The sequence below is a fragment of the Anas acuta genome, chromosome 1, assembly GCF_963932015.1.
Source record: "Anas acuta chromosome 1, bAnaAcu1.1, whole genome shotgun sequence".
In the NCBI taxonomy this organism is placed as follows: Eukaryota; Metazoa; Chordata; class Aves; order Anseriformes; family Anatidae; genus Anas; species Anas acuta.
The window spans coordinates 40,269,987-40,281,974 of NC_088979.1; the positions used below are offsets into that span (position 1 = coordinate 40,269,987).

Genomic DNA, 11,988 nt, shown 5'->3' on the forward strand with positions numbered 1-11,988 from the left:
ACTGCGGAACATTCTTGAGGCACATGGAGAAAAGACACAAAATGTCCAAAGTTCAGAGCAGCTGTGTGAGCTATCATTGTCATAGCTTGCTCAAGCATACCCTAGCTTGAAGCTTCCTCGATTCTCTATGTGTTAAAAGTTCCTATTAACTCTGGTACTTGTGGTGTGTGTGATGTGTTTGTGTGTTTCTGGATCAATGTGGCAAGCCAGGAAAGCCTCTCAGATCTGGAACATGAGGAAGTGTGGTGTAGAGTACCAGTAAGAAGTTGCACATTGCTAAATTAGCTCTAGCAGAGTTTGTTTATGCAGATATTTTGACATGGCATATATACAGCTTCTGATGCTGATCTTGGCCAAGAGGATGTATAAATATTTTTTCATGATATTTGATTTATTTAAAAATGTAAAATCCAGGTTGACTCAAAAAGAAGGAACCAGAGCAGTTTACCAGACATGACTCTAACAATTTGAATTTGATAAAACAAGGGGATAATGGAGGATTTTTTCTAGGTTCCTACTACCTCAGAGAATAGATCTGGTCCACTAGCCACAAATAGAACAACCTGTTGGAGATAACATAAATAAATAAAAATATTTTTTCAAAGTTATTATTATGTTTAAGAAATGCCATATTATTCTCATAAAGTCTTTATCTGGGATTCCTTGACCAGTCAGGTATATAAGAAGTAGGTAGCTCCTTAATTTTTTTTACTTCACCTTTTCAATTAAAAAATAAAAATAAAATAAAATGTTGCAGTGTTACTGTGTGAGTCACATAATCCTGTCTTTAAAAGAGCCAACATGACTCTATTTTGCAGTTCTCCATCCAATCTATTCTCCCTCCAAATACTTCTGACAGCATCATATAGGTGGACCCATCTATTCTCTCAGTTTCTATATCTCATAGGTAGCTATATAATCACAACCATTTGTGTTAAATGTTAAATGTTAAAAAATAAATTCCCTGTTATAAACTGAAAACTGTCTCTTTAGAAAATTGTTAAAGTAACTTACAGAACATGTAGCATTTAGTCATAAATAATAGCTTTAGGCACAGAAAGGCAAATACTGTGATTCTGAAGGAAAAGGAAAGCTTTATATTATAATTACCGTGATTTTCAAATACTAAGCCAATCAAACACTTACTTCAGTATATTGGATACTTTACATGAAGTCACAGAATCACAGAATCACAGATTTTCTAGGTTGGAAGAGACCTCAAGATCATCGAGTCCAACCTCACAGCTAACAGTCCCCACTAAACCATATCCCTAAGCTCTACATCTAAACGTCTTTTAAAGACTTCCAGGGATGGTGACTCCACCACTTCCCTGGGCAGCCCATTCCAATGTCTAACAAGTAAAGTAGATTTTCAAAGCAACAAAGTAATAACAGACATTTCATTTCAACAGCAAAACCTTAAAAATATAAGCATAAAACAGGAAAAAAAATGTATCTTCAGTGTAAGTCCAAGTTCTTTTCAAAAACAATTAATTTTTCATGATTTTCTACTTATTATTAGATTTAAAAGGATTTGTATAGGACACAGTTAAGATATCTGTAAGTGATGTACATCTTTAAGATTCATTTTGCAAAATGAAAGCCCAAATAACGTAACTCTAGTGAGAATATGTAACTGTAAAAAATGACTAGCAACTTTAAACTAAATTTGAATTTGCATATCCTGGCATGAGCCTAACTTTGCAAATGGAAAGGTTGATTCAAATAACCATCTTTACAGAACAATTCAGTTTTCTCAACTCATTATTTCCATAAAAATATTTTACTACTAGGTATATCAATAAGGTTAAACTTCTTATTTTATTTTTTTCCCATTTATTTCAGTGTTTTTAAGTAAGAGCACTGAAAGAAATGTTTTTCAGTGTTTTTAAATTAAACTTTTGCCTCATCAATGTCTTTTTTTTACACTCTAATAAGCCTCCTGAAATTTTATTGCCTAGTACAATACAATGAGAAAACGAAGTAAAACACTTCTAATGAAATGCAAACAGCTATGTAAAACATACAAGGACACAAGATCTATTTATACAGGAAATTACTGCACTGAACTATAATATACAAATATTTAATATTATAAAAAAAAGTTATATATATATAAATTCAGTATTTGAACATGCTATATCATCAAAAATTATATCATATAGAGATCTGTTTTTATAATAACCTGTTTAACAGGAGAGAGAAGGTGAAAATGGTTCTATTTAGGAGAGAGAAAAAAAGCAGTAACCATATCAAATAGACTTAGAAAAGGAGTAAGTGGTTGACACATGGCCAACAAAAGTAGAAACATATCTAACTGAGAGTTTCAAACTCTAAATTATTTTAAGATTGAGTTTCCTCCAACTCTTTATAATAAATAAATCTATTGTTCAAGGTGGTCAATAAAACTTTCATAAAAGAGTTCTTGTCTGCACCCATTCTGCATATTCTTATATCTTTCTCAAATGTAATGACTATGATAGTTTCATAAGTTCCTAGTAAATCAAAGTTGAGTCAGTACAATAGTAAATATCTGATATGCACAAATTCCAGAGAAAAGAAAAACACAAATGTAATAGAAAGTGATATTATGATAACAGGTATTTATGTAAACCAAAAGGTGGAAGAATTGCAGATGGTTCATATAGTGATGTTTCTCCTTCACAAAGGTTGTCCTTATTTCTAGCATCACAAACACTAAATATCTATGAAATAACTTTTTTCCCCCTAACAGTAAGAAATCCTTACTGGTAAAAAATAAATAAATAAATAAATAAATAAATAAATAATAATTTAAAAAAAAAATCTACCATCCTTTATATATATATATATATATATATATGTGTGTGTATATATATATATATATATATATAAAGCATACTCTTTATTTCCAAAATTAAGACAAACAGAATCTGTGGTATATACTGAAAAATTCTTTCTCACTATTAGTTTATTATATGGTCACACAGAGTAAAATAAAACAAAGCAGTTCAAATCTGACTATGCAGTCTTTCTTTTTTCATCCTGTCACCAGTTTCCCAGGCAAAGTCTTGGCTCTGTTCAGTGAACTTTCCTGCCGGTTTTTGAATCTCACATAGCCTGCCAAGTCTCTCCTAACACACATCTGCTACAGTACTGATTCCCCTCAGTGACCTGCTGGGCTATCAGATGCCAGCTCAGTTATTGTTCCTGCCAGCACAGGACATGCTGAGAGTGGTCAGATTGCCAGGTTAGCCCTGGCTATGGTACTGTACCACTGCTTCTTCTGCCTGTTTTCCATTCAGCCTAAATTTCCTGCTGCATCACTTCTGTTGTCTCAGAAAGACTTGGAAATTTTCTGATTTCACCTATGTCTGATAAAAGAGTGATGTACCTTTTTTTCCTCATGTCAGATAATTCTCATCAACCATCCTGATGGGAATCTCAGGATGAGAGTCTCATCTGCCTTTGGCTCTTGATATTGACTATCCACAACACTATCTTCTGATCTGACTAAAAATAGATGTGGTTGGATTTTCACTAGAATTTACTACTGCTAGGCAAACGTAGCTAAGAAGCTACTGCTAGGCTGAACACTAGTCTGGCACGTGCATTAATCACAAAAATGCTATTTAAAATAAATTCTTAGTTTGGATTTCTTGTTACAATTTTATGTTGAAGAATCCCTAAACCACTATTCCCTTTTCTGCTTATTAAACACATAAATGTTTCCTGAGGCTGAGATCAAACAGCTATCTATCTTCAAAGTACCTCTCTGCTGTTCACCAAAAGCCACCTCACTTGTCTGAACAGCTTAAATGTTGAACTGACAAAGGTAAAGCATGGTGCATATTGCAGCAATGCACTTTCCTAACAGTTTCTATATTCAACAGAAAAATGATTTTTTCCTGAAACTTATGTAACACCAAATATTGCTTTTTTAATGACTCATATGTTTAGTTAATGGTTGTCCACATTACGTACAACAACATGAGATGGAAGAATAAACAATTTTCTGAAAAATAAACTGTAGGGTAAGCATCTGTAAAACAATACTTGTAGAAGTAAATCAATCTGTTAGGGAGGTCAGAGCTATAGAAAAACAAAATAAAACAAATTAAACCACGTGTGGTATCACGTATTTATATATACATACATACAATAATTCTGTGCATAAACATATTTATTTATTTATTTTGAAAGACATTTCCTCAGAGATTAACTGTGTTTTTATACTGCAGAGGTTCATAGAGTACACAGTTTACACTGCATGTAGTTCAGTGACAGATCACGGAATATATTATTCACTAAAACTGTTGGTCCAATAAGTTAAACAATTTAACTTTTAGTTATAAAAACTGCATGGTCACACTTTTCAGCATAAATTTGGTGCATACTAAAAAATCCACTTGTTCTTTCTGCATGCTTCAGGTAGGTTTATTACTTCTTGAGTGCTAGCAATACATTTTGTGCATTGAAGATAGAAGAGGAATATGCCCCAAGAATCTATTGCAAGGTAGAGTTTATGCTGTCCTAAGGCTTTAAAAGTTCATTTTTTTATTTTTTTTTTCTCCCAAGAGGGGAATCTTTTTAATGGGATTCTGTGGAAAAGCCCTGATGGACATGTGGATTATATGGTTACAGGGATCAGTATTGTCAACAGCATACATTTCAAAAATACATTTCCAATTCTTTTTGTTTGTGTAATGGTTTTCAGCCTTCAGGGTTTACAAAGGTTTATTTTTTCTAGCCTAAGCACTAGAAAATGTACTCCTTTTCATGACAGCAGAGATGCTTCCATAACTAAATAATTCTAGAAGTTTGGACTTAAGGAAGATATATTTTTATAATTACATATAAGTTTATGTATTTATACAGTCATATGTATATATTTTATTACGCTTGTGTGTATATATGTGTATCTTTTCTAAATGTCCTACAAATCATAAGAATACAGGATTGCAGGCATATCTATTAATGTTAGTCCCTCTTCCTCAGTAAGTAGTTGCTAATCACCATCACTATCACTTTCATCTTGGAAATACCCTTGATCTAAGCATGCTTTCTTCAAAATCAGTATAAGCTGTTATAACATCAAACCGTAAAACTTAAAATTTGAAACATGAAAATATTGATTTCAACATTTTTACTCTGCCTTCAAATGGTTTTTATACCATTCTAGTTTCAAATCACTCCAAAAGCATAAAATATCATTGTCATGAATGACCATGATTGTGACACTAATCTTTACTGCTATTTGATTATTCTGTCCATATGCTTTCTGAACTCATCTAGAACAATCTTATTACTGGTGGATATCCTTCATTTTGTTACAGAAGAAAGAAAACTGTTTTCAGGGAATGGTCCATTATTACTCAACAAATACAGAGTTGACTCTACAGAGTGGAGTTTCATTATCACCTGAGCACACAATGTCATACGCATCTTTTCCTTCTCCTTCCCCTTCTTCTTCTTCTTCATTATCATTATTATTATTTTTTTTTAATCTTTCAAGATATAAATATTTCAATATCCACCTTATTATTTTGGATGTAGACAAGATTTCAGGAATGCAAGATTATTTCTCCCACTATATACTTGAAAAAATAAAAGTTATAACTCACATTTAAAAGCTTTGTTTCTTTACATCCTGCAATTATTATGGATACAGCAATTCTATATATTTAGATTATCACAGTTACAGCAATTCTAATTTCTTATGTGTAAGTAGCCACCTTTTTCAAATTAGAATACACTTCCCCCAATATTTAAGTCAAAAGTAAATGATTTTATTTACTGTGACCTACAATAATAATAAACTGAAACCAAAGTATATGCGTAGATAGGCACTTATGTATAGCAGAGATTTATGTAGAGCTTTGGAAACTTCTGATACAAATTTGTGGTTTCTGAAAAAGAATTGACTTCAGGTCCGGAAATAATATTTTGTCTAATACAGTATGCAGACTGTCAGATTATGTCTTCCATAATTGATTGTCCTTCCAAAATTTCTTCCAAAATAGTTTCTAGTATCTGGTAGGCAATAAATTATAAAGAAGAGTGTTCTGTTAGCGAATTCATAACATCTGATCCTTTGTTGTATAATTTTACGGCAAGATGTCAAAGAGACAATTACTTGGGGCCTGATATGGTTGATAAAAATCTCCCTGTACAAATGTATTGTTTTGATTTACAGATTAAAATTACACAGTATGTAGAAATGAAATTAAACAAAATAGATGTTAGCTTTTGATTGCTCTTTTTAAAGTTAATTAAAATTATTTTTCAGATTAATTAGAACAATGTAAATGTTAGGCATTTAAAAGAAGAAAATGAGATTTCAAGGTGAAACCGTGAAAAAGTATTTATTCACTAATATTCAGTTAGGATGGACTTTAGGATAAAAAAAAAAAAAAAAAATGTACAGAGGAGTAACTGCCAGAGTAGAGCAATCATATGCTAGATATTATTTTGCCAGTACTATTTACTGTTTAGATTTTCCGTTTGTACATGCAGCCTTCAGTTTTGCTGGAAGCAGCCTTTTCAAAAGAAGCCCATAAAAAATATAAAATATTTCAGATTTTATATTATTTCTCTTAAACACACTTAAACTTAAACTTGGAAAAAAAATCCTATTAGGTCTGATTTACATAATATTTTCTAATTTTACATTATAGCAAGAATAAAACCACTGAAGGTGAGAAATAAAAATTTGATGAGAAAATATATATATATTTGTCATCTAGTTTTATAGCTCTGAAGTCTAATTTTTCAGTCAATACCACAGTACCACAGTATCGTTTTAAAAGTGGTAAGGTGGTCGGGACTCATCAGCACATTTTGTGGTGTCATAATTTTTTTTCCTGATGTGCTATCCATTTTTTTCTGAGATGGATCTACACATAAAAAGATATTGAAATGCTGAGATGATGAAAAAAAAAAAAAAAAGCTAATATTCTTCCTCTTTTTTAGTAAAAAAAAATGCTTTCTTGCCGTATGAAATTCCAAATGCTTGAGACACCACAAGTTTACTCAGTTAACATCTCACAATGACTCAAGATTGAAGGACAGTTGACATCTGTAGTCACCTCCTTTGGCATGACCAAATGTCCACAGGGATTGTTCAAGAGCACGCACCTCTGGATGAAGGCAGCACTGACCTCTGGGGCTGGGGAACAAGCACATAACAAAAAATGTATTGTGGTCAAGCATGTCCTAAACAAAACCAACAGGACAGCAGATACTGAAACATATCCTGGGAAAGGGCTGGAACAGTGACATTTTACATTGTTTATTAAAATTAACATGGTTTGCTACCCAACAGAACTTAAATGAATAGCCATTTGTGAGTGTGCTAGTCATAGCTCCCACATTTATAATGCTTACCAGTACAATGTTTTGTAAAGTATTGCGAATTTTTTACAGACTGATTCACTCTATGCATTTCAAGGATCCTGCAGCAGTCATTGAGAAAGCAAAAACAAACAAACAAACACATTTTCAGTCAAAAGACATATGCAGCTATTTGTACTAGACAAGTTCCCTTAAGTTCGACTGAGATGCAAGCTTTCACATATATATGTGCTGCAATGCGCATGCACACATGCATACACACACAAACACATCTTCCCCTTCTGACTCCTGAATTCCTCAGGAGAGTGTTACCTGAATAACGGAAGACAAGCAGTATGCAGTTTGGCTGTCATGTGGCTAAAGCCCAAAATAGGCTTTGCTTTCGGTGTCTGGGGCTGCTAGAGAAGCAGATTTAACAACAGAGGTGCTTCACTTCCCTGAGACCTCTTCAACACAAAGCCTGAGCACACTGTTCCTCTGAGCCAGGCACAGGTTAATGGCAATTCTGTGCCTGAAAACTTAAGTGTTATTAATCAGCCGGTGCAATCTCTGTGTTGTGTATTGTGTTGCATTGTGTATTCACGCTTTCAATTCTACAGATCATATAGGGTGTTTTAGAAACAGTCTCCCATTTTATATTTGTGTATATTGTATAGCGTATACATGTATATATGTATAGTACAATGCATCCAGTATGCACTAGGCTTATTTGAAAGGGGAATTGAGAAACACAAGAAATGCAGCATTTACCTTTTTAGGTTTCTTCTAGGATTCTGTTTAGGTTTCTTCTATTAAAATGTAGCTTTGCATTATATTCTATGTTATGCACAAGAAAAATTAATCTTGAAGAAATTCAAGACAGTTAAATGAAGATTATTTTTGCTACCTAGCTTCCTTAATCTGACAGTAGGAAGAAAATAAAACAATGGTGAGGGCAATTTAATCATTATGGCAGAAGTTTAATTTACATGTTTTGAGAGTCCAGTCATACAATTTGAATTACAAGGTCTGGATTCTAAAGAACAATGATTTTTTTTAAACAATACATCCCAGAATTCATTATTAGCTTAAAAAGGACACACACACACACAAACACACAAACTAAAAAGAACAACTACAACAATATTATTTGAAGAATGATAAGAAAAAGAAAAATAAATAAAAACTAACTAATGAACACAGGAAACCAGTTGAACTGAATTGAATAACTCATAAACACAAACAACTCCCAAATCTATTAAATAGTGAGTTTAATTATTTTTAGTTATTTTTATTTTTTCTTTACTTTGAATATTTGTTTTCTTCAAGTCAGCTATAAATGGTTTCCATTTTGCATTTGGACTTTTATTTTTTCAGGATAGTGACACACTGTTTCATTGCATTCAAGCAGATTCTGATTGGATCACCCACCCCAAAAGCTATTTCAAATACAATTTCACAAATTAAAATTGTTAAAAACAAAAAGTTTATAATATATATATTAGTTTGAGTAACTGTTGCATTTCTCTTAAAATTATGATGTAACAAATAGCAAATACAGAAATCTGGCAAGAATTTAGGCTAAACTAAGTGTCTCCCCTAAGAAGTTCCCCGGAAGTACCAATAATTGATTAATATTGATTATATTGATCCATGGACCTCTGCTGTTCTACTTAGAAATGGTGAGGAACGTGTATTATTGATCTTTGTGATAAAGTACTCATATGCAATAAACAAGGATGTATTGGTCTTAGATTTTGAAGGTGAAGGAATAGGAAACTTTATCTTCCAAAGCATAAGCCAGAAAGGTTTGAATTTCTTCCATATAGAAAACTTCAAGTTACAAAATCTATGCTAATTTGAGCTTATAACTGGCAAAACAGAAGCTGACTCTGTACCAAAGGTTACATGTTGATCTTTATTATTTAAACTCTAAGTCAGTATTTCATAGAATCATCAAATCATAAAATTATAGAATGGTACAGGTTGAAAGGATCATCTAACTCCAACCCCCCCGCCATAGGTAGGGATACCACCCACTAGATCAGGCAGCCCAGGGCCTCATCCAGCCTTGCCTTGAACACGTCCAGGGATGGGGCATCTACAGTCTCTTTGGGCAACCAGTTCCAGAGCCTCACTACCCTTACAGTGAAGAATTTCCTCCTAATGTCTAGTCTAAATCTATCTTATTTTAGTTTAAGACCAATCCCCTTTGAATTGTTATTATCTACCCAAGTAAAAAGTCCTTCTCTGTCTTCTTTATAAGACTCCTTTAAGTATTGAAAGGTCACAATGAGGTCACCCAAGAGACTTCTCTTCTGTAGGCTGAACAGGCCCAGCTCTCAGCCTTTCTTCATAGGAGAGGTGCTCCAGCCCTCTAATCATCATTGTAGCCCTCCGTTGGACTTGTGGAAATGTCCACATCTTTCTTGTGCTGGGGTCCCCAAACCTGGATGCAGTGTCCAGGTGGGGCCTCATGAGGGCAGAGTAGGGGCTACAATCATTTCCCTTGCTAGTCGTACCTCTTTTGATGCAGCCCAGGATGCAGTTCACCTTCTGGGCTGCAAGCATGCATTGCTGGCTCACGTCAAGCTTTCATCCATCAGAACACCCAAGTCCTTCTCTGCATGGTTGCTCTCAATTAGTTATTCTTCTAGTCTGTATGCATGTCTGGGATTTTCCTGGCTCAGGTGCAGCACCTTGCACTTGGACTTCATGCAGCTCACATGGGCCCACTTCCCCAGCCTGTACAGGTCCCTTTAAATAGATCCTCTTTGATACCAACACCACCACTCAGTTTGGTGTCATCTGCAGACTTGCCGAGGGTACACTCAATCAGCTATGTCATTAATCCCCTTGATGAATCCATGCTGACTACTCCTCATAACCTTCTTCTCTTCCAATTGCTTGGAGATGGCATCCAGAACAAGCTGCTCCAACACCTTTCCAGGGATAGAGGTGAGACTGACTGGCCTTTGGTTTCCCAGATCCTCCTTCTTGCCCTTCTTGAAGACCAGAGTGACATTGGCTATCCTCCAATCTTCAGGCACCTCTCCTGTTCTCCAGGAACTTTCAAAGATGATAGAGAGCGGTTCGGCAATCACCTCTGCCAACTCCCTTAGCACACGTGAATGCATCCCATCAGGACCCATGGATCTGTGTGCGTTTAGCCCACTCAGACGCTCCCAAACCACACCCTTGTCAACAAAGGGGGAGATCTCCACTTCCCAGACTCTTTCTCCTCCCTCCAGGGTCGAGGAGTCCTGGGGAGGAGTCCTTGAAGCAAAGACTGAAGCAAGGAAGCATTCGGTATCTCCGCCTTCTCAGTGTCTCCTGTTACCAGGACACCCTCCTCATTCAGCAAGGAACCCACATTATCCCTAGTCTTCCTTTTACTGTTTACATACTTTAAAAAAAAATCTTTTTATTATCTTTTATTTCTTTTGCAAGCCTCATCTCTAGGTGGGCTTTAGCCTTCCTTGTCGCGTCCCTGCAGGCCCTGACAACACTTCTACACTCATCCCAAGAGGACAGGCCCTTTTTCCACATTTCATAAACCTTCTTCTTCCCTAGATGAGCTCCTTGCTCATCTACGCAGGTTTCCTGCCCCCCTTCCCCAATTTCCTACTCTTAGGGATGCACCGATCCTGAGCTTGGAAGAAGTGCTGTTTAAATGTAGCCCAGCTCTCACATGCACCCTTGCCTTCTAGCAACCTAGCCCACGAGATGCTCCAAAGCAGGTCCCAGGAGAGGTCAAAATTGGCTCTCCAAAAGTCCAGGGTTGCAATCCTGCTTTTAGCCTTACTTCTTCCACCAAGTTCCATCTTGAACTCCACCATCTCATGATCACTGCATCCCAAGCTGCACCGAACCTTCACATCCCTAACAAGCCCATCACTGTTGGCGAGGACAAGGTCCAGGAGCACCCTCCTCCTCGTTGGCTCCTCCACCACCTGCGTCAACAAACTGTAGGAGCCGTTTGGACTGTACATGCCTGGCCGAGTTGATTACCCAACAGATGTCCAGAAAATTGAAGTCCCTCATGAGAACCAGTGCCCGTGATTGTGAGGCTACTACCAGCTGCTTGCAGAAGGCCTCATCGACCTCCTCCTCCTGATCTGGTGACCTGTAGTATACACCCACAACTGTCGCCCATACCAGCCCACCCCTTAATTCTTATCCACAAGCTCTCCACTTGTCCTTCACCCTCCCCCAGCTGGAGCTGGGTACACTCTAATTGCTCCCTCACATAAAGGGCAACCCCACCCCCTTACTTCCCCAGCCTGTCTTTCCTAAAAAGGACATAGCCCTTCATGACAGTGTTCCAGTGGTGCAAGCTGTCCCTCCACGTCTCAGTGATTGCAATGAGATCGTGACCCTGAGACCGAACACAGATCTTGAGCTCATCCTGTTTATTTCCCATGCTCTGTGCATTGGTGTACAGGCACTTTAGAGAAGCAGCAGGCACATTTACCCCTGGAGAGATGCGAGAAGAAGAAAATTCCGGATGGGGTATCAGGATCGTCACCTTCTACGAGGAGCCCTCGGACGATCCTATAGGAAGCCTGACCACTAGTAAAGACCGATACAAAGAAGTTGTTAAGTACCTCTGTCTTCTCCTCATGTCATTATCTATTCTCCATTTTCATTTGTCAGAGGCATTACACTCTGATATCT

General features: G+C 36.2%; 1 long non-coding RNA gene across 1 annotated transcript; it reads right to left on the minus strand.

The window, feature by feature from the left end:
* Positions 1 to 4,211: 4,211 nt before the first annotated feature.
* LOC137850121 (uncharacterized) lies at positions 4,212 to 11,462 on the minus strand. The gene is made up of 3 exons (XR_011092277.1): positions 11,323 to 11,462; positions 7,068 to 7,147; positions 4,212 to 6,012 (listed from the first exon to the last, which is right to left on the minus strand). It is a non-coding gene; the product is annotated as an uncharacterized lncRNA (long non-coding RNA).
* Positions 11,463 to 11,988: the final 526 nt, after the last annotated feature.